This window comes from Neoarius graeffei, chromosome 5 (genome assembly GCF_027579695.1).
Source record: "Neoarius graeffei isolate fNeoGra1 chromosome 5, fNeoGra1.pri, whole genome shotgun sequence".
Classification (NCBI taxonomy): Eukaryota; Metazoa; Chordata; class Actinopteri; order Siluriformes; family Ariidae; genus Neoarius; species Neoarius graeffei.
Genome location: NC_083573.1, coordinates 79,388,593 through 79,416,425, shown reverse-complemented (window position 1 = coordinate 79,416,425; position 27,833 = coordinate 79,388,593). Strand labels below are relative to the sequence as shown.

Sequence of the window (27,833 nt, the reverse complement as noted above, 5' to 3'; positions counted from 1 at the left end):
TTGCTGCTAAGAGGGACTATTATATAACAACCCTGAACCATGCCATAGACACATGTGCGGTCATCTTTGAGATAGGCATGAAATAAATGACGCCTTCCTCGTATGAGCCTATAAAGCAGAATATGCTAACACTGTGGATATTTTTTAATGAAAAAGCCTCACTGGTTTTTTTCTATTAGTGTTTATTGAAGATGACTGTCTTCATGTCTATTCTCTTTCATTTTGGCAATGGTACTGAACATTATCACTGGTTCCTGAAATACATATCCACTCTCTGCAATTTCAGTTTAAGCTGAGAATGCAACTATATGGATAATGATATTCTAAATGTTTTGGTCTGGCAGTGGGCCAAAAGGAAGTTCAATCTCTCATTCATGTTGTGGTCCAATGCAGACTGCAGTAACAACAATAAACGAGACCGTCAGTGACAGCGTAGCTCACTCTGGCCCCATCTAGTCCAGAAGGAATGATCTAAAGACCTTGCGCAGTTCTACTCTCAACCAGTCCAGCTGAAATATTTGCCAGAAAGAATCCAAAACAGCGAGGAATTGACTGAGAAGAAGCGATTTTTATTGAACTGCTCATTAAGGATTAATTAGTCCATAACTTCATTAATAATTGTAATTCAGCAAATCTGGGTAGAAGTTATATGCATCCTAGGTTCCCCTGCCTTCATGCCAGAAAGAATCAAAATCAGTGAAGAATTGAGGGAGAAGAAGAGATTTGTGTGGAAAATACTTGTTAGGGCTTAATTACTCCATATCTTCATTATTAATTACAATTATGCAAATTTGGGTAGAAGCCATATGCACCCCAGGCAGACCTACCTTCCTGCCAAAAAGAATAAAATTGGTGAAGAATTGAGAGAGAAGAAGCTACTTTCGTGAAGTGTTGACGGACGATGGACGACGGACAACATATGATGGCATCAGCTCATTGCCTGTTGGCCGGATGAGCTAATAAGCAATACTCATTCAATTCACTTGCTGTCATTCTGTATCGTAGTCTGGCTCAGAATTAATCCAGAGAGTATCCCAGGGAACCCTTTGTGCAAGGCACTTATACACTCAGTCCATCACAGGTCACCATGCACACACATTCACACACTCAATCACTCCTAAGGGTAATTTTGTGTAGCCAATCCACCAAACCTATGAGGAAACCCACACAGGCACAGCAAGAACATGCACAGAAACCCTACACAGAAAGTAACCTGAGCTCAGGATCAAACCCTGGAGCAGTAAGATGGCATGGCAACCTGCTGCACCACCATGAAGCCCAGGAAGACTCACTGAGCCAAAACGTATCAATGATAAGCTACAGGCTAAAGCACTGGCCTGCAATAACTGTGTATTCTGGACTTAAATTGATGAGGAATTCCCCATTCTGACTTCAATCTGCTGCCAGATCATTATCGGGATGCTTTTAACATTTCCAGACAATTTTGTGGTCCAACATCATTACAAATGTTTGCGTGATGTGCTGTGTTTAATCACACTTTTTTATGTCCAAACATATTACAATTCATACACTGATTAATGATTTCCATTCCACTTAATATAAAAGTACACAACTGCAGAGCTTGGGTAGATGACATTACAGGGAGTGGCAGTGAGATCATAAAGCATACGATGGGATTTTTATGCATAAGCCAATATAATGTCTAGCTTCATATTCATCAAGTGACAAACTTGATGGCCAGTAGCCAAATTCTAACTTTGAAGCACACTGTAGAACAACTCTACTGTGTAAACCAGCCTTCACACTCTAGAACAACACGATTATGTAAACCAAGTCAGATGTGTGCAGTATTATCACTTCTTGGCAGGTCAATGAGCTGTTATAGGGCTGATCAAACCTTGATTAGACCTTCATTTCTGTGAGTAAAATAGAAAGTTACTCCCTCGTGCAGCTGTGAAAGAGTGAACAATAACTTCATGCCCGAGGAGGTTTTTGTAGGCAAGATATCAAATGGTGTTGGACAGCAACTTTTTTTTCACTTGCCAAATTCCCAGATACAGCACTGACCTGCACAGCTGTTAAAAGAAAGAAAGAAAGAAAGAAAGAAACTTGGCTACAAAATATAATTTTGCTGAGATGATTAAGAAGAAAAGTTCAGGCAAGCGTATAAAAAATTTAACTATTTGCCTTACTGTTATAGTTGAGTGCAAAAGTTTGCAAGCCTTTACAATGATTCTATCTGTCCATCATCTGTAGCCCGCTTATCCTGTACAGGGTCGCAGGCAAGCTGGAGCCTATCCCAACTGACTATGGGTGAGAGGCAGGGTACACCCTGGACAAGTTGCCAGGTCATTGCAGGGCTGACACAAACAACCATTCACACTCATGGTCAATTTAGAATCACCAATTAACCTAACCTGCATGTCTTTGGACTGTGGGGAAACAGGAGCAAACCCACGCAGACACAGGGAGAACATGTAAACTCCACACAGAAAGGCCTTCATCAGCCACTGGGCTCGAACCCAGAACCTTCTTGCTGTGAGGCGACAGTGCTAACCACTACACCACCATGCCGCCTTACAATTATTCTAGATCATAAAAAAGTAAAAAGAATGAAATGTTTGTGTACCATAAAACATGACGAAATTCAGGTAAGCTTATGATACGAAAAATATTCAGAATTTGCATGAAATAGTTTGAAAAGACGTTTTGCATTAACCTTCTTGGGCTGGAAAATTGGCAGGAGTTGAACTCTAAGGTTGTCGTAAGGGAATGCAAATGTTTGCATTCAATTAGATTAGAAATTCTGTGGATACATGAACAGTTGACAGTGAACTGTATCACCCAGTGATTCTGATGTACTGTGATTTCTAAACAACTTAATATTGGAACCAGAGTGAACCAGAACTGTTACTAAACTGACACATATACATATAACCAGGGCTTCGAACCAGAATTTTTTTCCTATTGGTTCGTTCCGAACAGAAACGGAATTTTAACGTTTCCGGTTTTGGGTTCCACCATTAAACAGACGTTCCCGAACCGGTTAGAACAAAAAAATTTCGTTCCCGGAACGGCTAATTACGTTCCCTGTCAGCTGTTTAACAAATGGCTATAAAATTATGTCTCTGTCTCATCCAGCTTAAGCCAAATGTAGACTAATTCTATTACAACCTTCATTAAATAAGACAAGAAATAATTCAAAACAATTATTATTTCAAATGTTGGCGATTTGGATTCTCAGTATGTCTTCCCATCTACACAAACAGAAAAAGTGCCAAAAATGAAAGATAATTCGTTTAGTGTGTTACCAAAGGCTAGTCAGGCCCTATAGAGGGCTACCGCATGACATCACCGCGCCGCGAGATTTTGTTAGGCGCCATATTGGAAGACCAAGTACACATCTATGCAAGTACATACATACATAAAACAAACTACACCTGAAATGTAGCCAGGGCCGGTTCTGCCCTAATCTGGTCCCGGGTGCAACATCGCGCAACCCCCCCCCCCCCCCCCCCCAAAAAAAAAAAAAACAGTCTAAATCAGGACAACCATCACATAACTATAAACATTTTATATCAACTATTTTAACTAAATGGGCTATAATAAATCAGCCTGCAGGCAGCCACGGTGGGCTGCCTCAGAAAAGTAACCATTCAATGACACAACTGAAAGCCTGCAGCCACGGCGGGCTGCCTCAGAAAAGTAACCATTTGTCCTACCTTAAAACTCGTTTTGCATTTTCTGCCTCCTTTTTTGTATTTTCGACCCTCTGTTTATTTTCTTCCCTTTTCTGAAAACCCGATTTGTGTCCAGACATTTTGTTCTGCTACCAATGAACTAACTCGTCAGGTCTCGTCTCTCGAGCCCGCGATGATTCCCGTGGGAAGGGCAACAATTGATACATTTTTACAAACAGCCAATAGGGAGGTTGCATCGTTCAGGCTCTTCTTTGCTCAGACACTCAGTAATGGAGAAGTGATAGTAGTCCACCTTCCCGCTCTCTTCATTCAATCAGCGAACGTCACACAGGAAGTGAACCCCAGCGGGTCATAGAAACTTGCGCAGGAGAAGAATGACTTTTTTATTTGTAGGCTACGGAAACTTTGAGGAACGAAATAAAAACCAGTATTAACCGGTTACCATTATTTTTAATAAGCGTTTCTGTTCCGGAACATAAAAAATAATAAAGTTTCTGTTTTCGTTTCTGTTCTATGTGAAATAGAAAAAGTTCCCGGTTTTCGTTTTCGTTCCTTGAACCGGTTCAAAGCCCTGCATATAACCTATTTACATGGTGTAGTATTTAGGTGTTTATTGTCTGAGGATCACAATGATGTTACAAACAAAATATTTTTTCTTGAATTCGAGCTCAGGCTCTAAAGTGTAGTCCAGCTTGAATCGAGATGTTTAGGAGCAATCGTTCTTCACAAGCACATTTATCTAATGGTTGGAAAAAAGTCTTACCTGAGTAGACAAGATGAGTGGAATGGACAATTGTGGCCTTCCAGTGAACAGTTTGAGTTTACCCTTGTTTTGGTGGGAGGAGAAGGGGGGATTATGTAAATATTCTAAATGTATTTAATGGCTGTTAGTGCAGCAAAATTGATAACAGATCTATGTGCTGCCCATAGAGTACCTGTGAGATCATTTTACAACAGTAATATCCTCAGAATACAGTCATCAGAAAATCTGAAGTCCTGATTATATTTGAACCCTGAGACTGGTTGTATTTAAGATCTTGTCTAATGCAGTTCTTCTTATACGTGGGTGTAACCAAAAACTTTTTGCATTCATAGATGCACAAGCACATCCAAGCATGGTCTGCACAAACATGAATAATATTATGCAGTGATTAGCCCCTTAAACTCCCAGGACCTATTGGTATAATGTATGTACAAGCATTGCTCACTACTGGAACTACAGCTGAAAGATACATCTCATGGATGCGCTGGGACGCATCATTAGTGATGTAACCTGGAGTCATCGGGTGTTTCAGGTCTTTCAACATCATACACCCTCTCCCAGGCGACCCAGCCAGGGTTGATCAGACCCCAGGTTGCGTCCCAGCAGCATTCGTCCACGGATCCGCCCTCTTAATCCAAAGCCACCTTGTGGCTTTCTCTGCAGTTTCTGCTGCATTCTTCATGGCTTTCTTTTTTGCTTGCTCTGTAATGCCCAGCATTGTAAATGCCCTGCAGAGTGACCGTCCTGCAAAGCCTCAGCAACCCACTTCCACTGGCTCACATAGGACCTGCCAGCCTTGCCTTTGTCATGTGTCCACAAGCTCCTGGTACTTGGCACGCTTTCTTTCATTGGCCTTGTCCACATGCTCTTCCCAGGCTACAGTTAATTCCATCATGATCAGTTGCTTGGTGGATTTTGAGACAATGATTAGGTCTGGCTGCAGACATGATGGTATTATCTGGGCTGAGAACTTAAGCTGCTTGCCAAGGTCCACTTCCAAATGCCAGTTGCTGGTTGTGGTGAGGAGGCCAGCCTTTGGTCCTGAATGTGGGTGTGGCTTCTCACCAGCTCTCACAAAGACAATCTTCTTGGACTGGTAGTGGCCCTTGTTGTTCTACTACTGGAACTATATACTGTACCTTCCCTAGTTTCAGTGTAATAACTAAATAAGGTCTTTACTCAGGAACATGGTCTCATCTCATCTCATTATCTCTAGCCGCTTTATCCTGTTCTACAGGGTCGCAGGCAAGCTGGAGCCTATCCCAGCTGACTACAGGCAAAAGGCAGGGTACACCCTGGACAAGTTGCCAGGTCATCACAGGGCTGACACATAGACACAGACAACCATTCACACTCACACCTATGGTCAATTTAGAGTCATCAGTTAACCTAACCTGCATGTCTTTGGACTGTGGGGGAAACCGGAGCACCCAGAGGAAACCCACGCGGACATGGGGAGAACATGCAAACTCCGCACAGAAAGGCCCTCGCCGGCCACGGGGCTCGAACCCGGCCCTTCTTGCTGTGAGGCGACAGCGCTAACCACTACACCATGCTGCCCCGTCAGGAACATGGTGTAATATACAATTCATTGCCTCTATAATAAAGGATGTTAGCTTTATAACTGTAAATGTAATCATCGTACGAGGAATAAGTATCATAACTATGATTAACAAGCTGTACATCTTCAGCTCATACAGTATTTGGGTCACTAGAAGAAGAAGAAGCCTTTATTTGTCACATGTACACTTAAGCACAGACTTAAGCACACAGTGAAATTCCTCCTTTGCATTTAACCCATCTGAAGCAGTGAATACACGCATGCACACACAAGTGAGCAATGAGCACACACACACACAAACACACACACACACACACACACACACACACACACACACACACACACACACACATACCCAGAGCAGTGGGCAGCTATGCTACAGCGCCTGGGGAGCAGTTGGGGGTTAGATGCCTTGCTCAAGGGCACTTCAGCCATGATACAGAGGGAATTGAACCCTTTGGGCCCAAGGCTGCTTCTCTAACCTTCAGGCCATGGCTGCCCCCACTACAATGACTAAACTAGAAGAGCACTCGTTTGAGTGCATATCTCCACCAAGCTACATATCAACATCAAAATCAAGTCACTTGTACCTAGGATAATACTAAAGCTGTACGCCAAATTTCATCAAAATCCGTTGATTACTTTTTGAGTTACATTCAGAACAGATTTAAAAAAAATCCTGGATCCACATACATATCTGGATTTGCATCAAAATCTAATCAATTGTTCCATGGCCCATGGCCCACCTTTCTTCAAAATTTGATCAAAATCTGTTCACTACCTTTTAGGTTACATTAGGAACAGAAAAACAAACAAACAAACAAACAAATGAAAAGTCGTGCAGAGCATGATACTTGCGAAAATCACAAGGAAACGGAAGTTATGGCCGATTAGGTGCTTTTACAAGATTTGACCTTGGTGACCTTGACCTTTGACCTTGACCCACCAAAAACTAATGATGTCTTTGTGTGACCCTAGTGAGTTGTCCTATGCATTTTGGTGAAGATTGGTCAAGAAATTATGACGTTAGAGCACCAACAAACAAACGGACAGATCAACATCCTTGCAAAGATCTCAGATTTTCGCAAGTAACAAACAAACAAGCAAACAAATGGAGGCAAAAACAGAACCTCCTCCAACAAAGTTGGCAGAGGTAATTAACAAATCATTCTCTGGATTTAGAAGTTGTGTTACACAGAAAATCCCATTTTTTTTAGCCAAACCTGTCCACCTTTGCATGGGCATGACAATATTTGTGAGCCCCTGTATGCCAGTAAAATAGTCATGGTGGAAGAACTTACTGTTTGAATTCACATACCAGTGTAGCAGTGAGATGGAAAGAGAGATGTTGTAGTCCAACAATAACTTCATTATATTTTTTCAGGGTAAAAGAGGACAAAGGCTTAAGGGTAAGTTTATAGCCAGACATAGGGCTACTTGAAATTATTCACATTTGTTGTTGAGCAGAATTTGGCAAATGAAGTGTACAGTATATTAGGACCATTATTACTGTATTGGGGTAAGAACAAGTTTAAAGTTTGTGCAAAATATTCTAATATACTTCATCATCATATTACTTCAGAAATAGAATTTTAGCATTAGGAGGTAAACTGTCAAGGTGGTCCACATTTGCGACACCATGTTTTAAACTCTGTGTTCGTGTGTGTCTTTCAGGCCAGAATGACTTAATACATCAGCTTCATTTCCATGTGTTGGAAACCCACAGGCTCCAGAGCAGACACTGCGTTAAACAGTGGTCCCTGCTTAGAGGCTCAGTTAAGAGAATGAACTACCGCAACTAAATGTGCAGGCGATTTCCCAAACATCCAGAGAACAACCCAATCAGCAAACATCTTATCATCAGATGCAGCTCTGGACAAAGAGCCATACTCAGAGTCTGGGTGGATGACATATTTATTGCCCAAATTATGCTATTAGCTGTACAGCCACAGCAGGATTGTATTTTCAACCATTACACTACATTCTTTTTCACTTTCAGTTCAGAGATGAAGCAGGATTCCTTTGTGCTCATTCAGCACAGCCAAATGTTGTACCGTACAAATAAGACAGCTGAAAACTCATTCTATTCTCACTTGACCGACTTTTCCAGATCACAATGCAATATTTTTAGTTGTCAACTATAATAAAGTTCAAATACAGCAGATGCAATGTGTTTACGCCATGCCAGTATTCAATACACAAATAGTTTAGATACTGGTAAGTCCATACATTCTTTCCCCAACGATATGTGGATGAATGTGTGTCCATATGAATATATTTATTCTATTCACATTCACGGGATATGAGCAATCTCACACTCTGATTGGTTATTCTACTACTAGGCTATCAGCTCATATACCATGAGTAGAGAAAAACAAAATGGCGAAGCATGTTGCTGAACCAACTGAGGATGAAATAAAAACTCAACTCGAAAACAACCCCCCCTCACTGTTCCACACACCAGCCTAGTCGGTGTGTATCTTTAAGTTGGTTTGCCAACCGCTAAAAAACCCTAAAGAAGAAGAAAACCCCAAAAAGTACAAAAAAAAGCACAACAAACTATGGAATAAAAGTATGTGATGGTAAGAACATATCTTTTTTATTTTTCAAGAATTATTATTAGAGCATTTTCACAAATTGCTACTGTCATTTCACTGGTTTGTTTACATTCTAAGTGGAAACAATTTTGTCAGACATTTTGTATAAAGTTTTTATTTATCAAATTTACAAAAAATGAAAATACTCCGGGCGGCACGGTGGTGTAGTGGTTAGCACTGTCGCCTCACAGCAAGAAGGTCCAGGTTCGAGTCCCATGGCCGGCAAGGGCCTTTCCGTGCGGAGTTTGCACGTTCTCCCCGTGTCCGCGTGGGTTTCCTCCGGGTGCTCCGGTTTCCCCCACAGTCCAAAGACATGCAGGTTAGGTTAACTGGTGACTCTAAATTGACCGTAGGTGTGAATGTGAGCGTGAATGGTTGTCTGTGTCTATGCGTCAGCCCTGTGATGACCTGGCGACTTGTCCAGGGTGTACCCCGCCTTTCGCCCGTAGTCAGATGGGATAGGCTCCAGCTTGCCTGTGACCCTGTAGAACAGGATAAAGCGGCTAGAGATAATGAGATGAGATGAGATGAAAATACTCCATTTCTCAAAATCCAGTGAATGCGGATAGAATAAAACAGTCATTCCACTCAATCTCGTCGTACATGGCTTATAGCCAGCTTGGCACTACGCGCCTCATCAGCTATCAGCTCATGTACGACTTGAGTTCGTGGAATATATATATATATATATATATATATATATATATATATAAGTGCTGTCAAAAATGTCGCGTTATTAATGCGTTAACTTGACTCAATTTTAACAGCGATAATTTTTTTATCGCGAGATTAACGCTCTGTGACATGATGCCACGCCCCGCACAGCCAGAGTCCTCTGCCCTCCCCCGAAGAGCCACGGTGCTCGGCTTACGGTAGGTTTCGTTTTCCCATCGGCGGCTCCAGCCCCACTTTGCAGTGGCTGTGACAAGACGTGTTATGCTCTGCAATAAAAAAAAAAACATTGGTACAACCAGTGTTTGAACTATGCCGATATTTTCGGGGGGGTCCCTTATTTTCCCTTGGGGGGCCGGGTGCTTGCGCTTGTCTCAGAGCGCAGCTCTCCATCGCGCGCTCACTTCGGATATGCAAATGCTTCCCGTTACACACGATTGCTATGTCAATAAACATCATTTTGCCAATATTTTAGAGACCCCCCCAACATTTCCCAAATCATGTTTTCAAGGGATCTCATATCTGTTTCAGGGGATCTTGGATCCCCCGTGTACCCCCATAGTTCGAACGGTGAGCAAGCCCATTCACTTTTTTATGCTGATAAGAGAATTACAATGGTTTTTCATGTGACAAAAATGTGCGATTAAATTGCGATTAATTGCGAGTTAACTATGACAGTCGCGACATTAATCGCGATTAAATATTTTAATCGCTTGACAGCACTAATATATATATATATATATATATATATATATATGAAAGACAGAGTATAAAGTAGAAGCTGGGGGTGATTTTTTTTTAGTTCAGGTTGTAGATTTGAACAGCCTATCATTAACTATCATGTCAATTGACCACACAGAGTGATGTTTATGGTGTCCGTTTTGGCTGATTTATTTAAGCCCACTTTATTGATACATCCATAACACGTCATCACGTCATGCTATCTGCTAGTAGTTTGTGTTCTAAACCTGAACTAGGTGGCTTGTTTTCTTGAGCATTCCTTTTGCTAAATATCCTTGGAAGAGAAAATTGAAGTAAATAGATTAAGCCAACGTTGTCTAGTCAAAGTACAAATTATACAAAGGGGCAAACAATGGAATTATAATCTTTGTGTGGTTTGAATGAAAGGACTGATTAACAGCAAGTCCAACTTTTCCTTACCCACGCTTGCTACTTGAAAGATATGTGCCATGATGATGGACTTGAAATACCTGAACCACTTTACGTCTTTTAGTGTGTGTGTGTGTGTGTGTGTGTGTGAGTTTGCATGTTCTCCCCGTATCCGCGTGGGTTTCCTCCGGGTGCTCCGGTTTCCCCCACAGTCCAAAGACATGCAGGTTAGGTTAACTGGTGACTCTAAATTGACCGTAGGTGTGAATGTGAGTGTGAATGGTTGTCTGTGTCTATGTGTCAGCCCTGTGATGACCTGGCGACTTGTCCAGGGTGTACCCCGCCTCTCACCCATAGTCAGCTGGGATAGGCTCCAGCTTGCCTGCGACCCTGTAGAAGGATAAAGCGGCTAGAGATAATGAGATGAGTGTGTGTGTGTGTGTGTGTGTGTGTGTAAGCAATTCTCTCATTTATCGCTTTATCCTGAAGGCTTCCAAGCACTAATTCCAACATTTTTTAAAATTGTCTTGTTTTTGGACAACATTAGAGAAAACAAGTCTGTTCCATCAGTAAATGATTCATGATGGGTCATTTTGGTGTTTGGCTGTTTGGCTTTGGCAGATATTTTGCACAATTTTTTACTTATTATTCAAGAACACCCAATTGCAGACAGAGTTCATGGTTGAGGCACAGCAGAAAGACCAACACTGACAGGGAGTGATATAATAAGCGTCATATCATGGTGAACTTGCAGTGAAGAGCTGTACAAATTAGACTCAGTGTGGGAACTACGTAGTATCATCAGTACTGGGATGCCCCTGAATCTATATATTAGACGATAGGTTTCTGCACCTCTGTCCTGCACCTCAGTGTAAGTGGGTTTGTTTGAGCTGCGGACACACTGTGTGGTTGGGAACCTGTGTATTAGAATAACGGTTGTGTCCCTGTGTGCACCGTGGCAGGCTTCCTTTCCAGAGTGTGTTCCCACCAGTGAAGATGAAGATGAATGGATGGATAATTTGTATCTGCAAAACAAATTGCATGATGTATCTGCAGCCATGCTACAGAGTTCCTGCTGAATGAGATCTGTCTTTATGTTTGGCTCATGAGGAGCACAAGGCACTGTGTGGAAAGGAAGAAACCAAGCACTTGCTGCCACAGGAAGTGTGTGACCCGAGTACAAGCCTCAACTATGCTAAACCACTAATGTTTAAATGGAATATGTCCCCGAATAAATCAAAAAGAGAAATTTGAAAAGTAAGTACTCAAAATCCATTAAATAAAGGATAGTTATAGTGGGCAGCATGGTGGTGTAGTGGTCAGCACTGTCGCCTCACAGCAAGAAGGTTCTGGGTTTGAACCCAGTAGTTGATGGTGACCTTTCTGTGTGAAATTTGTATGTTCTCCCGATGTCTGTGTGGGTTTCCCCCACAGTCCAAAAATGTGCAGGTTCGGTAATTTGGTGGCTCTAAATTGTCCGTAGGTGTGAATGGTTGTTTGTCTCTAAGTGTCAGCCCTGCTATGATCTGGTGACTTGCCCAGGGTGTACCCCGCCTCTCACCCATAGTCAGCTGGGATAGGCTCCAGCTTGCTCACAACCCTGCACAGGATAAGCAGTTATGGAGGATGGATGGTTATGATATTTATAGTTACTGGTATTTGATATACTGTAGTATGTTCTATGATAAATCTGATTTTGGATGGTTAAAGGAAACATTAGATAGCATGAAGTCAATCTTTTCCATGTTTACATACTGATATTTGATATATTGTAGGATGTTATATGACAAATAACCATGGCTTGAAGATTAGAAAAGCAGCCTTGGGCCCAAATGGTTGCCGGTTAGATTCCTGGGATTGGCAAAAAAAAATGTGAGAGGAGTTGAGTGAATGAACAGCACTTTCCCCTCCCTCTGCTTCATGGCTGAAGTGCCATCTAACTTCCAATTGCTCCCCTGAAACAGTAGCATACTGTAGAGACAAGCAACCATTCACACCTACAGTCAATTTAGAGCCACCAATTAGCCTAACCTGCATGTCTTTGGACTGTGGGGGAAACCGGAGCACCTGGAGGAAACCCACACAGACACGGGGAGAACATGCAAACTCCACACAGAAAGGCCTTCATCGACCGCTGGGCTCGAACCCAGAACTTTCTTGCTGTGAGGTGACAGTGCTAACCACTACACCACAATGCCATCAACTTTAAATATTAGTGCTATAAATCATGGCATGCATAAGAATTCTCACAGTACTTTGAAATCTTTCACCATTTAAACATTTAAACATGTTCTTCACATAATCACTTGACACCCTGCAGGAATTACTGAAACCATGCTGCATCCGTCCCAGGACGTTTCCTATTTTACACAGTCCAAGATGATAAAAAGTTAAATCTCTCCATTATGACAGTTCTCATTTAAAGTATGGATAATATCATGTAAGGGTGGCACGGTGGTGTAGTGGTTAGCACTGTCACCTCACAGCAAAAAGGTTCTGAGTTCGAGCCCGGTGGCCAACAGCCTTTCTGTGTGGGTTTCCTTCGGGTGCTCCGGTTTCCCCCACAGTCCAAAGACATGCAGGTTAGGTTAACTGGTGACTCTAAATTGACCGTAGGTGTGAATGTGAGTGTGAATGGTTGTCTGTGTCTATTGGCCCTTTTCCACTACCCTTTTTCAGCTCACTTCAGCTCACTTCAGCCCGACACGGCTCGCGTTTCGACTACCAAAAAACAGCACGACTCAGCTCGCTTCAGCCCTGCTTAGCCCTTAAACTCGCACCGTTTTGGAGTAGGACTGAAGCGAGCCAAACCGTGCCGAGTGAGGCTGGGGGCGTGAGCAGACACTCCCCTGTGCACTGATTGGTGAGGAGGAGTGTCCTCACATGCCCACACACGCCCCGCGAGCACGCTGGGATCTGTAAACACCGTAAACCCGGAAGGAGAAGAATTACGAATTACGAGAATTATGAAGCCTTATGCGCCTCGCCTCATCTATACGCTCTTGCCAGTATCTGTTGGCGTTGTCGGTGACAACAAGCCACAGCACCAAGACCAAGCTCCATGTACTCCATGTTTATTGTTTACTATCCGGGTCGTGAGACTACCGCTTAAAAGCTCACTGATGTCACTGTTTGCGCTGCTTAACGACATCACGTGACGTCCACCCACTTTCGCTAACTCCACCCAATGTGTCCACCCACTTCCAGCCAGCACGGTTCAGCGCGGTTGTAGTCGAAATGCAACTCCAACAGCCCCACTCAGCTCGACTCAGCCCAACTCAGCACGGCACGGCTCAGCCCGACTCAGCCGCGTTTGTAGTGGAAAAGCGGCATATGTGTCAGCCCTGCAATAACCTGGCGACTTGTCCAGGGTGTACCCCGCCTTTCGCCCGTAGTCAGCTGGGATAGGCTCCAGCTTGCCTGTGACCCTGGACAGGATAAGCGGCTACAGATAATGGATGGATGGATCATATCATGTCATTTTGAGTATGGACAATATGTAAGCATGCATACAAGACTTACCAATCTTTAATAATGAAAGACCTGAATGTCTGCTGTCATTTCTTAACTACGGTATATGTGCTTCTGATAGACTTCTCTTAAGAATGGAGATACTTTTCCACTATAAATTACATACTGTCCTAGTCATATAATTGATTTACGCATCGACCTTAGTGGTTTTATTCCCAATAAATTTCGCTCATCACCATGTTCCAGATGTCTACAAAAAAATTCTCTACTCCAGTCTATTCCTCCTCAACTATTGTTTTTCTTAGACATTTAAATTACTTTTTTATGCAAAAATACACTGAATTTTTGTGATTAAATATGAATTATAGCACAAGCATTATTATTATCAGCATGAGGATTGTTTTTGCAGTAAGACTTACGATGCCATTTGGAAAGTATTAAAATAGCAAACATATGACAAGAATGCCTCAAAAACATAAACAACTGACTGAAACTATGGATTTATACTTCGCAGTGAAGCACCTACTCAGCAGCACTCAACACTTGGAACAATTTACAAAATAATGTTTTATTTACTTGCTTGGTATCTTGGAGACTTTTAAGTGCTGCACTATATACAGTGCTCAGCGTAAATGAGTCCACCCCCTTTGAAAAGTAATATTTTAAACAATATCTCAATGAACACAAACAATTTCCAAAATATTGACAAGGCAAAGTTTAATATAACATCTGTTTAACTTATAACGGGAAAGTAAGGTTAATAATATAAACTTAGATTACACATTTTTCAGTTTTACTCAAATTAGGGTGGTGCAAAAATGAGTACACCCCACAACAAAAACTACTACATCTAGTACTTTGTATGGCCTCCATGATTTTTAATGACAGCACCAAGTCTTCTAGGCATGGAATGAACAAGTTGGCGACATTTTGCAACATCAATCTTTTTCCATTCTTCAACAATGATCTCTTTTAGTGACTGGATGCTACACCGATGCTACACAGTCCTGCACACCGCTCGGGCTGCGCAAATGTGCGCAGCTTTCTGATTTAAACTGTTTTTTTCTCATCCTTATACTTCCTGTTTCATGGACTGTAACGGATTTGCTTATTTAGTAATTTTAATACAGAATTTACTTTGAAATTATAATCAGACACTCCAACGCCCCCCCTAAAAATAAAAATCGGATCTGCGCGATTCAGGCGGCATCCGCCAAAAGGCGCGCTATTTGCATCCCAAACACAAATCAAATCATACAGAATAGACCTAAAATGTTTTTCAAAAATGACCCTTGCGTGAGTGAAGTGACAAGTTTCAAATAGAAATGTGACATACAAGCGATATTAAGTGTACATTACAATGTAAACGTACACTCAGCGGTTCCAGTTAGGCATTCTCCAGAGATTGTTCACATGATGTTTTGGTTTCCAAAAACAAACTTAAACACAATTGATTGTTTATTTAAACAACTTACCACTTATAAAATGATCAGAGCAGACTTTGCTGTGTTTGGAAGGCTGATAATCCTTGCGGTTGATTCTCGCAAGCCATAGATTTCTCCTTTGTATGCTGAGTTTCTTTGTTTGCTCGCCTTCGTGCTCCCGTACAGTGGGAATTCCATAAAAGCTCCGCTTGACTTCATCATCTGACCTATTACGACAGCCGTGAATACAACAGGTGTGCACCATTGCTAGCTTTAAATAGCCTGCTTGGGTTCTTTTGAAGACTTTGTACTCGCGCGTTACAATGTGTGCTCAGTCACCCGTACGGTAAGCTGGAACCCCAAGATGGCCGCCACTAGGGAATCCCTGACTCTGTGACATCATGTGAAAACTATCTATAGCCTTCTGGCTTGTCCACGTGATCTTTAGCAAACTGCAGACGAACAGCAATGTTCTTTTTGGAGAGCAGTGGCTTTCTCCTTGCAACCCTGTCATGCACACCATTGTTGTTCAGTGTTCTCCTGATGGTGGACTCATGAACATTAACTTTAGCCAATGTGAGAGAGGCCTTCAGTTGCTTTGAAGTTACCCTGGGGTCCTTTGTGACTTCGCTGACTATTACATGCCTTGCTCTTGGAGTGATCTTTGTTGGTTGACCACTCCTGGGGAGGGTAACAATAGTCTTGAATTTCCTCCATTTGTACACAATCTGTCTGACTGTGGATTGGTAGAGTCCAAACTCTTTAGAGATGGTTTTGTAACCTTTTCCAGCCTGATGAGCATCAACAATGCTTTTTCTGAGGTCCTCAGAAATCTCCTTTGTTCATGCTATGATCCACTTCCACAAACATGTGTTGTGAAGATCAGACTTTGATAGATCCCTGTTCTTTAAATAAAACAGGGTGCCCACTCACACCTGAGTGTCATCCCATTGATTGAAAACACCTGACTCTAATTTCATCTTCAAATTAACTGCTAATCCTAGAGGTTCACATACTTTTGCCACTCACAGATATGTAATATTGAATCATTTTCCTCAATAAATAAATGACCAAGTATAATATTTTTGTCTCATTTGTTTACCTGGGTTCTCTTTATCTACTTTTAGGACTTGTGTGAAAATCTGATGATGTTTTCGGTCATATTTATGCAGAAATATAGAAAATTCTAAAGGGTTCACAAACTTTCAAGCACCACTGTATATAAATGTACATTTTCACACCACAGAAACACACACACACTTACAGTCTTTGTCTGTCTATCTCTCATCCATCAAGCAGTCATGGCATTTGCAACATGCACATCACCTTTGAACATTTGATGAATATCTGACATTTGACTGTTTTTTTGGATGGCGGAATGTCCTGGGTTGCAGAACCACACGTGCAAGGGCCTGTCAAGGCCACTAGCGGCTTTAATTTTCTGTGGGTTTTCTGAAATCAACACAAAGTCAAAATTATACATACAGGGTCAAAAATATACATACAGCACACCTAATATTTGGGTAAAATGTCTCTTGGCAAGATTCACCTTGACCAAACATTTTTGTTTACCATGAACAAGCTTCTGGCAGAATTCTGGTTGGATATTTCACAACTCTTCATGGTAGAATTGGTAGAGTTCAATTAAATTTTTTTATTGGCATGGACTCTACTTATAAGCACGGTCCATATAGTTTCAATAGTTTTGAAGTCAGGACTTGTTTTAAGCTTAATATTAGCCTGCTTTATCCTCCACAACCAGCTCTGATACATGTTTGGGTTCATTGCCCTGTTGTGACTCCCAAGTCCCAAGTTGTGTTCAAGTTTCTGATGGTTTATGCTGAAGATTTCTGAGGTAGTCCTCCTTCTTCATTACTCCATCCACTTTCTGCAATGAACCAGTTCCACTGGCAGCAAAACAGCCCCAGAGCATGATGATCCTACCACCACCACCACCAGCTGGTACAGTATTCTTCTGTACATGATGGTCTTTGTGGCCAAACAGCTCAATCTTTGTTTCATCTGACCATACAGCTATCCTCCAGAAGGCTTTTTCTTTGCCTGTATAGTCAGCTTCAAACTTGAGTTAAGCTTGAACGTGTCAATTTTGGAGCAGGGGGTTATTTCTTGGATAGCAACCTCTTAGTCCATGGTGATCTGAACTGTAGACCGTGATCCATCAGCTTCCAGTTCATGGCAGGGCTGTACCATGGTGGTTCCTAGGTTGTTCCTGACCATCCAAGCCAATTTCCTTTCAGCTGAGGGTGAATTTGGGTTTTCTTGAAGCAAAGTGACTTGGCAAAGTGACTACACCTCACAATAACTTGGATACAATGGTTTGAATTGATCTTGGAATTTGCAATGTTGTTTAGAAATGGCTCCAAGAGACATTCCGGAGTTGTGTATACCTGCGATACTCTTTCTCAGATCTGCACTGAGCTCTTTGGACTTTCCCATTTTACAGTGTGTTGGTCAATCCAATGAGTGCTGTAAACAAACCCTTTTTATGAAGGCACAGAGAAGCTACCAGCTGTAATCAATCATGATCACTAACAGGAAGTTAAGAGACCTTGGCCTTGGCAAGATAAGAGACATTTTGGAAGTTTCAGCACCTCTGAATTAATAATCTAAGTGAGCGTATGTGAATTTTTGACCCTGTATGTATAATTTTGACCATGTGTTGATTTCAGAAAACCCAAAGAAAATGAAAACTTGTGCACCAAATTCTAGTGTTTTTTTTTTATTAAAGATGTATTCTGTACATTCTGCCACAGAAAAAGAACAGTTCAAAGAAATTACTGAAAGCCCAAATATTGCCATGACATTCATGTCACTGTATGTAAACTTCTGACCAAAACTGTATTATACTGAGCGTATTTCCCACATTAATAAATACAAAGTACTTTGTGTCTGCTGCATCTTTCAGTTCTTTTAAATCAAGGCTGAATACGTTCTTCTTTGCTGCTGCCTTTTATTAAATCAAATTTGAGGCTTTTGATTAATTCCCCGCTCTGCACTCTAACGTTTATTCTTGTATTTTATCTGTCTTATTCTATTTTAGCTTATTTTCTATTCTCTTACTATTTTAAATTTTACTTGAATGTCCATTTATAATGTGTTTCTTCCTGTGTTCATTCACCTCAACACACTTTTTTTTCTTTCAGTGCGACCGCAGTGCATGATGGTATATATTGCTTGGTTAGTGACCATGTTAAGTACACTACTTTTCATGATGCATTGTGGGATACTTTGAGTGCACTATATACTGTAGGGTGTAATAATTCTCACTATACATTTTGGCAGCACGACAAAATTGGCAAATTCACTATATAGTCCACTATATAGTCAGTAGTGAGTGATTTCAGACACAGGGATGGATTACTACAGTTGTGGAATAGGGATATTTACTGTATTTTTATTATTTACTGTTTGATCTCAAACACATTAAGAAGGCAAGAAATTGCCTTAATTAACTTTTGACTACCTCACGAAGCTGGTTAAGATAATGCCGATAGTGTGCAAAGCATCATCAAAGTAAACACTGTATACTTTGAAGAATCTGAAATATGAAACATCTTTTGTTTTTTTAACATTTTTTTAAACAGATAATTCCATATGTTCCAGATGTTATTTTATAGTTTCGATGTCTTCAGTGTTGTTCTACAATGTAGAAAACAGTCACAATAGAGAAAAACCTATGAATGAGTAGGGGTGTCCAAACTTTTGACTGATACTGTATCTGGCAAGGTTTTAGATATCTTTAGGTAGACTGATTATTTATTCCTCATGTGTTTGTTAAAATGGCTCCTTGTCCAATGTGATCTTTGCAGGAAGTTAGCTTCGTAAAGATATAATTAAAATTAAATAAAAACATTTCCATGTAGTTTTGGTAAAATATCTTTATGACTTCTTACAACTGGGATTGTCAAAATATATTACTGGCAGAAAAAAAATGGCTATTTGCCACAACAAATTTGGCCACAGTGACATCTGATCGAAATTTCCAGACTGCTACACACATTATGAAATGTTCATTTAGGCTGCATGCAAAATGAAGCCAGCTCTCTTCTGAACAGCTGTCAAAGACAGAAGGTTTATAGGTCAGTGAGCAGCCATGAGAACTGAACAGGCCTGAGAATTTAGTAACACAATCTGCTGAAAATTATCTAGGAAGCTCCTTCATTTTCCAGGTCGTAAATGAACTTTAAGTTATTACAGCGCACTGTACTAACCATATGAGTCATCTAGCTTATAAAGACGAGTTGCGGTTTTTACTGGACAGGAAGATTTGTATAAGAGAGAGTGCTTGAGCGAGAGAGTAAGAGAGACAGAGAGTGTGTGGGAGAGTCCAAGTGTGTCATCGTCACACACACAGCTTTTATTTGCCAAATGAGGCAATGTGGAGGACAGCAATGCCTCCCAAAACACATCGATGGAGTCAGTGGAAGTTCCAGTGGAGTAACGGGATGTCTGGGTAAAAGGGGATGGTGTGTTTTACTTTATTTAGAGGGATTAAATCAGCTCTTGTGCTGAAGGTTTAAAATTATCACGGTGTTGTCCATGAAGTATTGCTGCAAAGGATATTGGGCTGGTCATTGTGGACCATTTCCTGCTGTCATCAAGTTCTCGCAAAAATGGAATGGGAAGAATTTTGTCTGAAAATCTGTCTGCAACTGACACACAAGGGGTCATGGGGTCCAAGAACATTACAGAGGAGGCTTTAGGGTGCATGTTTTTAAAGAAAAGAACTGTTCGCCATACAAATCTGTCAAACATGTACATGTCATGAAAGAAAAATGGAGACATTTAGTCTCTCAAAGAAATCACCAGCTTCACCCAAAACAGTTATTTGCATGACTTCATGACTCCAAGCTCTCATGCAATCCCATTTCAGAGTGAGTTCTCATGAAACCTGATGCAATGTGATGACTGGTACGAAAATCTAATTGCTCCCTTTACCGCACAGATGTTTGATTTGTAAACATTTCACCACTGTCAAGTTAAAGTATTTGATAAAAGATAAAGGTTTTTATTGGGATTTTATCATGTATGCCAGGAAAAAGAAATAGCTCCAATACCCAATCTGTGGGTAACTGGCTTGCTGAATTATTTAGGTCAGGCAAGGATGAGATAAAACTTTATTAATCCCGAAGGAAATTCTTGTGCCAGAAATTGATCCACAACAATACAGTATCAGTTAAAATACAACAATACAAGCTAAAAATAAACTTTACGTAAAATAAGAACTGTACAAGAAATAAATGCCTAAAAAAGTGCCTAACAGAACAACAATAGAATAACAATAAAAATACTGTAAGTTACATAAGGGGCGAAACTAAAAACTAAGATGGAAATAGAAAGTGCAAAAACCAGTGCATGGATGGTTAGCATTCTAACAACAGAAACACGCTAAGTTACCCTTATCAAAAAGAAGTATACTTCAAGTTCATTGTATTAAGTATACTTCAGTAAAGTATATTTCCTTAAGTATACTTTTGTGTACCAAGTATACTGATATCAATATACTAACAGTACAGTATACTTGTAAGTAAACTAATCTAATACTTCTTGGGACTAAACTGGCCCACTTTTAGTTTAAAAAAAGTATACTTTAAATATAAGAGAAATAAACTGAATATACAACTAGTATTTTTTTATTTTGTACTGCAAGTATACCACAAGTAAACTTATATACTAATAGTTTACTAGTTCTATACTTGTAGTCCACTCTTTAGCTTACAAAAGCGTACTTCATAGTATATTGGAAATATACTATGAGTTTACTTGTTTTATACTTCTAGTCCACTTTTTAGTTTACTTTATAGTATACTTTGTAGTATGCTGGAAATATACTATTGGTTTACTCATTACACACTTCTCGTCCACTTTTTAGTTTATAAAAGTATACTTTACAGCATATTGGAAATATACTATTAGTTACTGGTTACATACATCTAGTCCACTTTTTAGTTTTGAAGTATACTGCAATTACCCTTCTAGGTATACTATTAGTTTTCTAGCCCTAACCCTTATCTCATGCACACTACCAGTAGACAACTTAAGTGTTTTGTACCTTAAGTTACAATGAAGTTATAAAGGTAAGAATTCACAAAATAAGATACTCAGGATTAAGAACATATTCATTTTCTTTAAAAATCAAAATTTAAAGCAACATTGTATTAAATGCCAAAGTATAAAAACATGGCAATGACAACTGAAATTGACATCCAAGCTCTGAAGAAAAATAAATAAATTTAAAAAATTTATGATCCCACTCAGGAGAAATGAAAACAACAACAGCAACAACAACCACAGACAGACCTAAGAGTCAACGATGTTGTCTATAAGGCACAAATATTTTAATACTTTATTACACTTTTGTTAAGTATATCTTGACCAAAAGTTTAAATATAAGCTTAATATACTTAGACTTTTCTATATACTTTTCAGTATAAGCCAAGTATACTTATGTATAACTTTATTAAGTATATCTCTGATAAGTAACTAAAAAGTAAACTGAAAGCATACTGTCTTATTTTTAGTTTAAAAGAAGTATACTAGAAGCACACTTGAATAAACTTATTTTTTGTAAGAGAATGTAAGAGACTAACCTAAAAAACTTAAAGTACACAAAAAAGGTACATTGAGAAAAAAAATTTGCATGATAATGGAATGTAAAGAAAAGTAATATTTCCTGTGGTGAAAATAAATATTACACATATGTTGGGAAAGGATGCACACAGCTGGCACTGCGAGCTAACCATGAAAAGCACACGAGTGTTTGTCAATCTTTTATAGAAGGAATGTGTTCTTATAACTAAAGTATTGTACAGATCACACCTGATTCAACTCATCATGAGTTGTTCTGCTGTACGAGATCAGTGAAAGCAGTACACTGTGCAGTGCAGCGTCCTTAGTGTGACCATCCTTAGTGGATTGCAATGTGTTCTGGTTAGAGTTAGAAAGTGACCTCAGTTTCAGGACATTGAGAAACCAAGCAAAATCAGTCTCAATACGCTCTGAGCAGGCTGATTTTGGCTAAACAGCTGGCCAATTATGACCCACCCACTGAAAATCTAAAGAAAAACAATTAACCATTCACTTCCACTTCCTGTCTGCATCTAGTAAAATCTTGGCAAAACATCTGCCCCTACCACACTGATAGACTTTGAGCTAAAACAAAGTGCATGTTATAAATAATACATCAAGTTGATGCATGTTTTGGAAATGATTTAACTGCCTGTGTGTACTGACACATGTAACGATCGTGCATGATTGCGTTTCTGGATGAGTTTTAAAATAGACTGTATTTTCAAATTATCCTGCTTCTTCTGCTTCTTCGTGGCCATGGGTAGCTCTTAGCTTTTTACAGATGTGGGTAAAAGTTACAAATTCTCAAAATTACTCACCAGAACAAACAAGTTGGTCAATCCATCCACCCATTATCTGTAGCCGCTTTATCCTGTCCTACAGGGTTGCAGGCAAGCTGGAGCCTATCCCAGCTGACTATGGGCGAGAAGCGGGGTACACCCTGGACAAGTCGCCAGGTCATCACAGGGCTGACACATAGACACAGACAACCATTCACACTCACATTCACACCTACGGTCAATTTAGAGCCACCAATTAGCCTAACCTGCATGTCTTTGGACTGTGGGGGAAACCAGAGCACCCAGAGGAAACCCACGCGGACATGGGGAAAACATGCAAACTCCACACAGAAAGACCCTCGCTGGCCGCTGGGCTCGAACCAAACAAGTTGGTAAAAGTTGAAATTGAAGTAGCAACTTCAAAATATAAACTCTTACATTTACTGAAAAGTATGAACATAAAAATACAGTAAATATTCAGAAAAGAAAAAAAACACATTTATTTTAATTTATGGTTATGCCCAGTGCTTTAAGTGGGCCGATACGTACTGGTACACAGTACCACCACTTCTAGATTTTAACCCCTGGTGTACCGGGACTTTTTACGGCATATCGGGACTTCTCACAAGCTCACAGTACCCTTTCCTGTCCTCTCCATATCAGAGTGTCTTTTGGTGATTTATTATGACATTTAAACCACATTAGCCAGGGTGCGGGCGGCACTGTGGTGTAGTGGTTAGCACTGTTGCCTCACAGCAAGAAGGTCCTGGGTTTGAGCCCAGCGGCCGACGAGGGCCTTTCTGTGTGGAGTTTGCATGTTCTCCCCGTGTCCGCGTGGGTTTCCTCTGGGTGCTCCGGTTTCCCCCACAGTCCAAAGACATGCAGGTTAGGTTAACTGGTGACTCTAAATTGACCGTAGGTGTGAATATGAGTGTGAATGGTTGTCTTTGTTTATGTGTCAGCCCTGTGATGACCTGGCGACTTGTCCAGGGTGTACCCCGCCTTTCGCCCGCAGTCAGCTGGGATAGGCTCCAGCTTGCCTGCGACCCTGTAGAACAGGATAAGTGGCTACAGATAATGGATGGATGAATGGATAGCCAGGGTGCACTACACGACGCTCGCGGGACTACGTGACGCTCACTCGTTTGTTCACAAAGAAGTCGGAAACAACAAATGGGAAAAACAAAGAAACAAAAACAGGACAGTTATGTTGGCATGGCTACAAAAGGGCACAAAGAGAATGAGAGTCACAACAGAGTCAGATGATGACACAGCTCTTCGACAGTCAAATTCTACGCGGCAGAAAATGCAGGTGGGGAGCAGCAAGCTAACACTAGCACGTCTGCTATCAGTGAAGAACCTGTTGCTACTGATACTCCAGCCAACTGCGACGTTAACAATAACCTCCTTCAACACGAATGGCCAGACTGTTGGTCAAAGGATCAAGTACAGTATTTTTGCTCACAGAACGACTGGCTTATTTGTAAAGACAAAAAGTTTGGGTGTAAGATATGTAGCCAAGTTAGCTCACTTACTGTCCAAACACAACATGGACTGAGGTTGTCAAGTGAATGGAGTGGATGTTTAATCTTTGCATTTGGTGCTACTGTAACAAGGGTAAACAACTTCATTCATTGCGCAAGAAAATTAAAGAACACTGAGATTTTAGATCACACTTAAAAGCAGCAGAGATAGAAAAGATGGCATCACGCAATGAAATACAAAGACATATTCAAGACATGCAAGAATGTATTACTTGATGATCAGCTGATACCGACCGCCCGACTCATATGCCAACAGGTAGGGAGCACTGGCACTTATTTTTTTCCACTTAAAGCAATGGTTGTGCCCCTTTCACCAAGGAACCAAGAAGCATGGAAAACAAGTTCTTTACTGTTAGCTATGTTAGCTAACATGATAACTCTGACAATAATCAAATATACCATGCGCCGAGAGGCTCTGGTTGAAATTATGGATTCTCTGAGGTGACTGGGATAGTACTATTTTTCTGAAGGGTGCAGCCCTGAAGAAAATAGTATTATGCCGATCAGCGAAGAAAATCCATAATTACCGGTGCATCTCAGATCATGGTATATTAGATTTATATCCCTCATCAAAAAATTCCAAACTGAAAGTGTCAAGATTGAATCTTGGCATAAACTCACTGGAGGCAGCCATGTTTGTTGTTTACGTCAGAGCAACCTTCGACCTGCGCCTGTACAATGTACCATGCTATTGTTTTTTTTTTTTTTACCTTTTTTAAAAGATTAATTAATAGTTTAATTTAATTTAAATTTTTTTTACCATGTATTGTTTGTCTCACTAGGCATGATCATGATACGTAGATCTACACACACAGAAATGCTCGCAGAGCCACAGCTCTGACTCGAGTCAGTTATGAAACCATTATTTTTGGGATTTGAAAAAAAGAGAACAAGCAGTCCATAAAAACAACTACTGACTCATAAAATCAGGAAGTTGTTCAAACTATTGATTTGTGTGGTTAATGTGTTCAGTTGAAAATCCTCCTGGCTGAAATGTTAATGTTTTTGTTTCGATTGTATTAATGACTTGTATTTTTGTCTGTTTTTATTGTTAAAAAAAAAAGCCACGAGTTGGCCGTATAACTTGAAATTGTGACATCAGTTCATGCTATACCCAGGATATACCATGACTGACTCACACCATATCCATTTTTTTTTTTTTTGATGTCACGAGATACATTGCTTAATCAGTGGTGGAACTATTTTATATCACGTGAGCCATCTTTGGCCAATCCCTGCACAGGAATTTTTTGATGAGGGATATAATACAAACTAACTGAACGCCAATAGTGATGTAGGTGCTGCAGCACAAAGTAGTTTCATAAAGTGTACATGGCACTTGGATATTAGACCTGATTCTTGCTGGCACATCTGTTAGAGCTAGATTTGTTAAGAGTATTTTTAATCAACACCTTGAAGTTGTCAGATATTAACATTTGCCTTACATACTTACCTTATCACATATATGATTACAGAGAAATGTAGTGATATAATGAGTGGAAAGTAGAGATTGTTTCTTTTGAAATGTAGTAAGTAAACATCAGGTGTATTAGCTGAAAGAAAAACTCAAGTAAAATACAGAGTAACTGTACCTGATTACGTTCCAGCTCTGGCTACATACAGGGGCGTAGCTAGGATTTTTCAAAGGGGGGGGTCACACACTGACTGGCAGCGTGAGTACATTATGGAACAAAAAATAATTACCATTAGTTAGCTTAGAAACCAGCTCTTCCATTATTGCTGTTTCTTCTACGTTTTCTTGATGTTGTGTTCTAGAAACGGCATTAAAACTTCGTTTCGAAGCCACAAAATACAACTTTGATGGAAAAAAATATATAATAAATTGCTTACCTCTCTTCACGTTGAAAGAAGGAGGAAAGTTTCGCTTGTTTTGACATGGCGAATTATTAACACAAGAGGAAATACTCGTAATTCGCAACTGAAAAGACTGCAGCTACACTGGCAACTTGACCATGCTTTCTAGTGCGATCGTGTTGCGCTTGCGCAGAACTGTTTCAGTCCTGCGTGCCTTGGCTCGTGCACCTGAAGGTGCGCCTCGGGCTGTGTGTGCCCCTACTGAGCTCCGGCACGCGCGGTGTTAGCAAAGAACACCTGTCTTTAATCGATGAACTATGTTTGGGCTGTTTAAGGACTGCACCCATGCAAGGACGATGCGAAGTATTACGCCGTGTCTAGTGTGCTTTACTGAGCCTTGTTTCCTATTCCTGTCCTTGTTGACCTCCTGGTTTTTCGACTCCTGTTTCTCGTCCCTTGATCTTGTATAGTTTTGCCTCTGATATTCTCTCCGTGCCTCGATTGACCTCCTGCCTGTTTCCTCGATTACGACTTTGCCTGCTGTTTCAGACTGTTTGCCTGTTGCGTGCGTTTTACGCACTTTATGCTCATATCGCACTGTGTATTATTTCACATATCTACACTTACATCCGCCTCTCCTGCACACACTCTGACAAACTGGGTTTTCGTGCCCAAACCACAGGAAGTCAAGGTTATAGAAACCCTAATGAGGCTGAGGTGACAATCTAGTTTAAAAAAAAAAAAAGTTAGAAAAACTACAGTAGGCGCTTTTCTAATATTCTTATGTGGCTATTGAAAAAATGTATGGTCCGACAAAGGGGGGGGTCATGGGCCCCCCAGGCCCCCCCAGCTACGCCCCGATATAAAATGTATTACATATAGTACTTTACAGTATATATTGGTTGTACACTGTGTTCAGCTGTTTGGGGAGTCATACAACCTTGTAATACAACTAAAATCAAGTGTGCACTCTGAATCTCCATTAAGTTTATGTGCAAGCTGTGATTTTGCCTACATGCACGCCGAAAAAACACATTCACTGCTTTCATTTAAACCTACTCAAGCTTGCAGGCCAGCATTTCTGTGGTTTTATACCTCTTGCAAGTTACTCTCTTTACCAGCCAAGAGCTCAATGAAGCCTCAGTTTTGGGATGTAAAATTATCCATTTTCATGTATTTTCATTAAGGAAGCCAAAGAATGCTGGGTAAGGGTTTGGCCAAAAAGTTACTTAAGGCAGAGAAAACAAACTGTGTCCACAGTAAACAATTGCAAACTGCCCTGGTTGTACTATCTTTTGATTTTAAAGGAGGTTTCTTGGCATTAGGCTTGGAGGAGCTATGAGAAACAGTGTGTACTAGAATGCATACAGTATATTCATAGCAAATACCAAGGGTTCTAAAGATTAAATGACACCAAAGTAACTTTTTTTAAACGTTTGTAGGTCTTTACCATTTGCATTGAATAACAAAATTAATTAAAACGCATACAGTCCTGTGCGAAAGTCTGAGGCATATGTAAAGAAATGCTGTACACCAAAAATGGCTGAAAAAAAATGAAATAGAATGTTTCAACATTAAAATCCGATATGCAATAACCGACACGACTACACATCATGCAGGCTATGCCCTTGAGAAAAGAAAAGAAAAAAATCTCAGTCAAAAGGGATTAATGATCCAAAAGTGGAGTCTGGTCCATTAACACAAGAACTTATTGCCATGTTTATATACAGCAAACAAGCAAGTTATTAAAACCAAGAAATACACTCAAAAGAAATGGGTATAGAAACCACTCAATTGGCTAGATCCTTACACGCTAACAAAGAAGGATTTTTCCTATGAGTTGG

General features: G+C 40.4%; 1 protein-coding gene across 2 annotated transcripts in view; it reads right to left on the bottom strand.

Moving 5' to 3' along the window:
* Positions 1–27,833, bottom strand: part of LOC132887089 (collagen alpha-1(XVIII) chain-like) — a 214,242-nt gene that overhangs the window by 128,511 nt on the left and 57,898 nt on the right. The gene's annotated exons all lie outside the window — the stretch shown is intronic.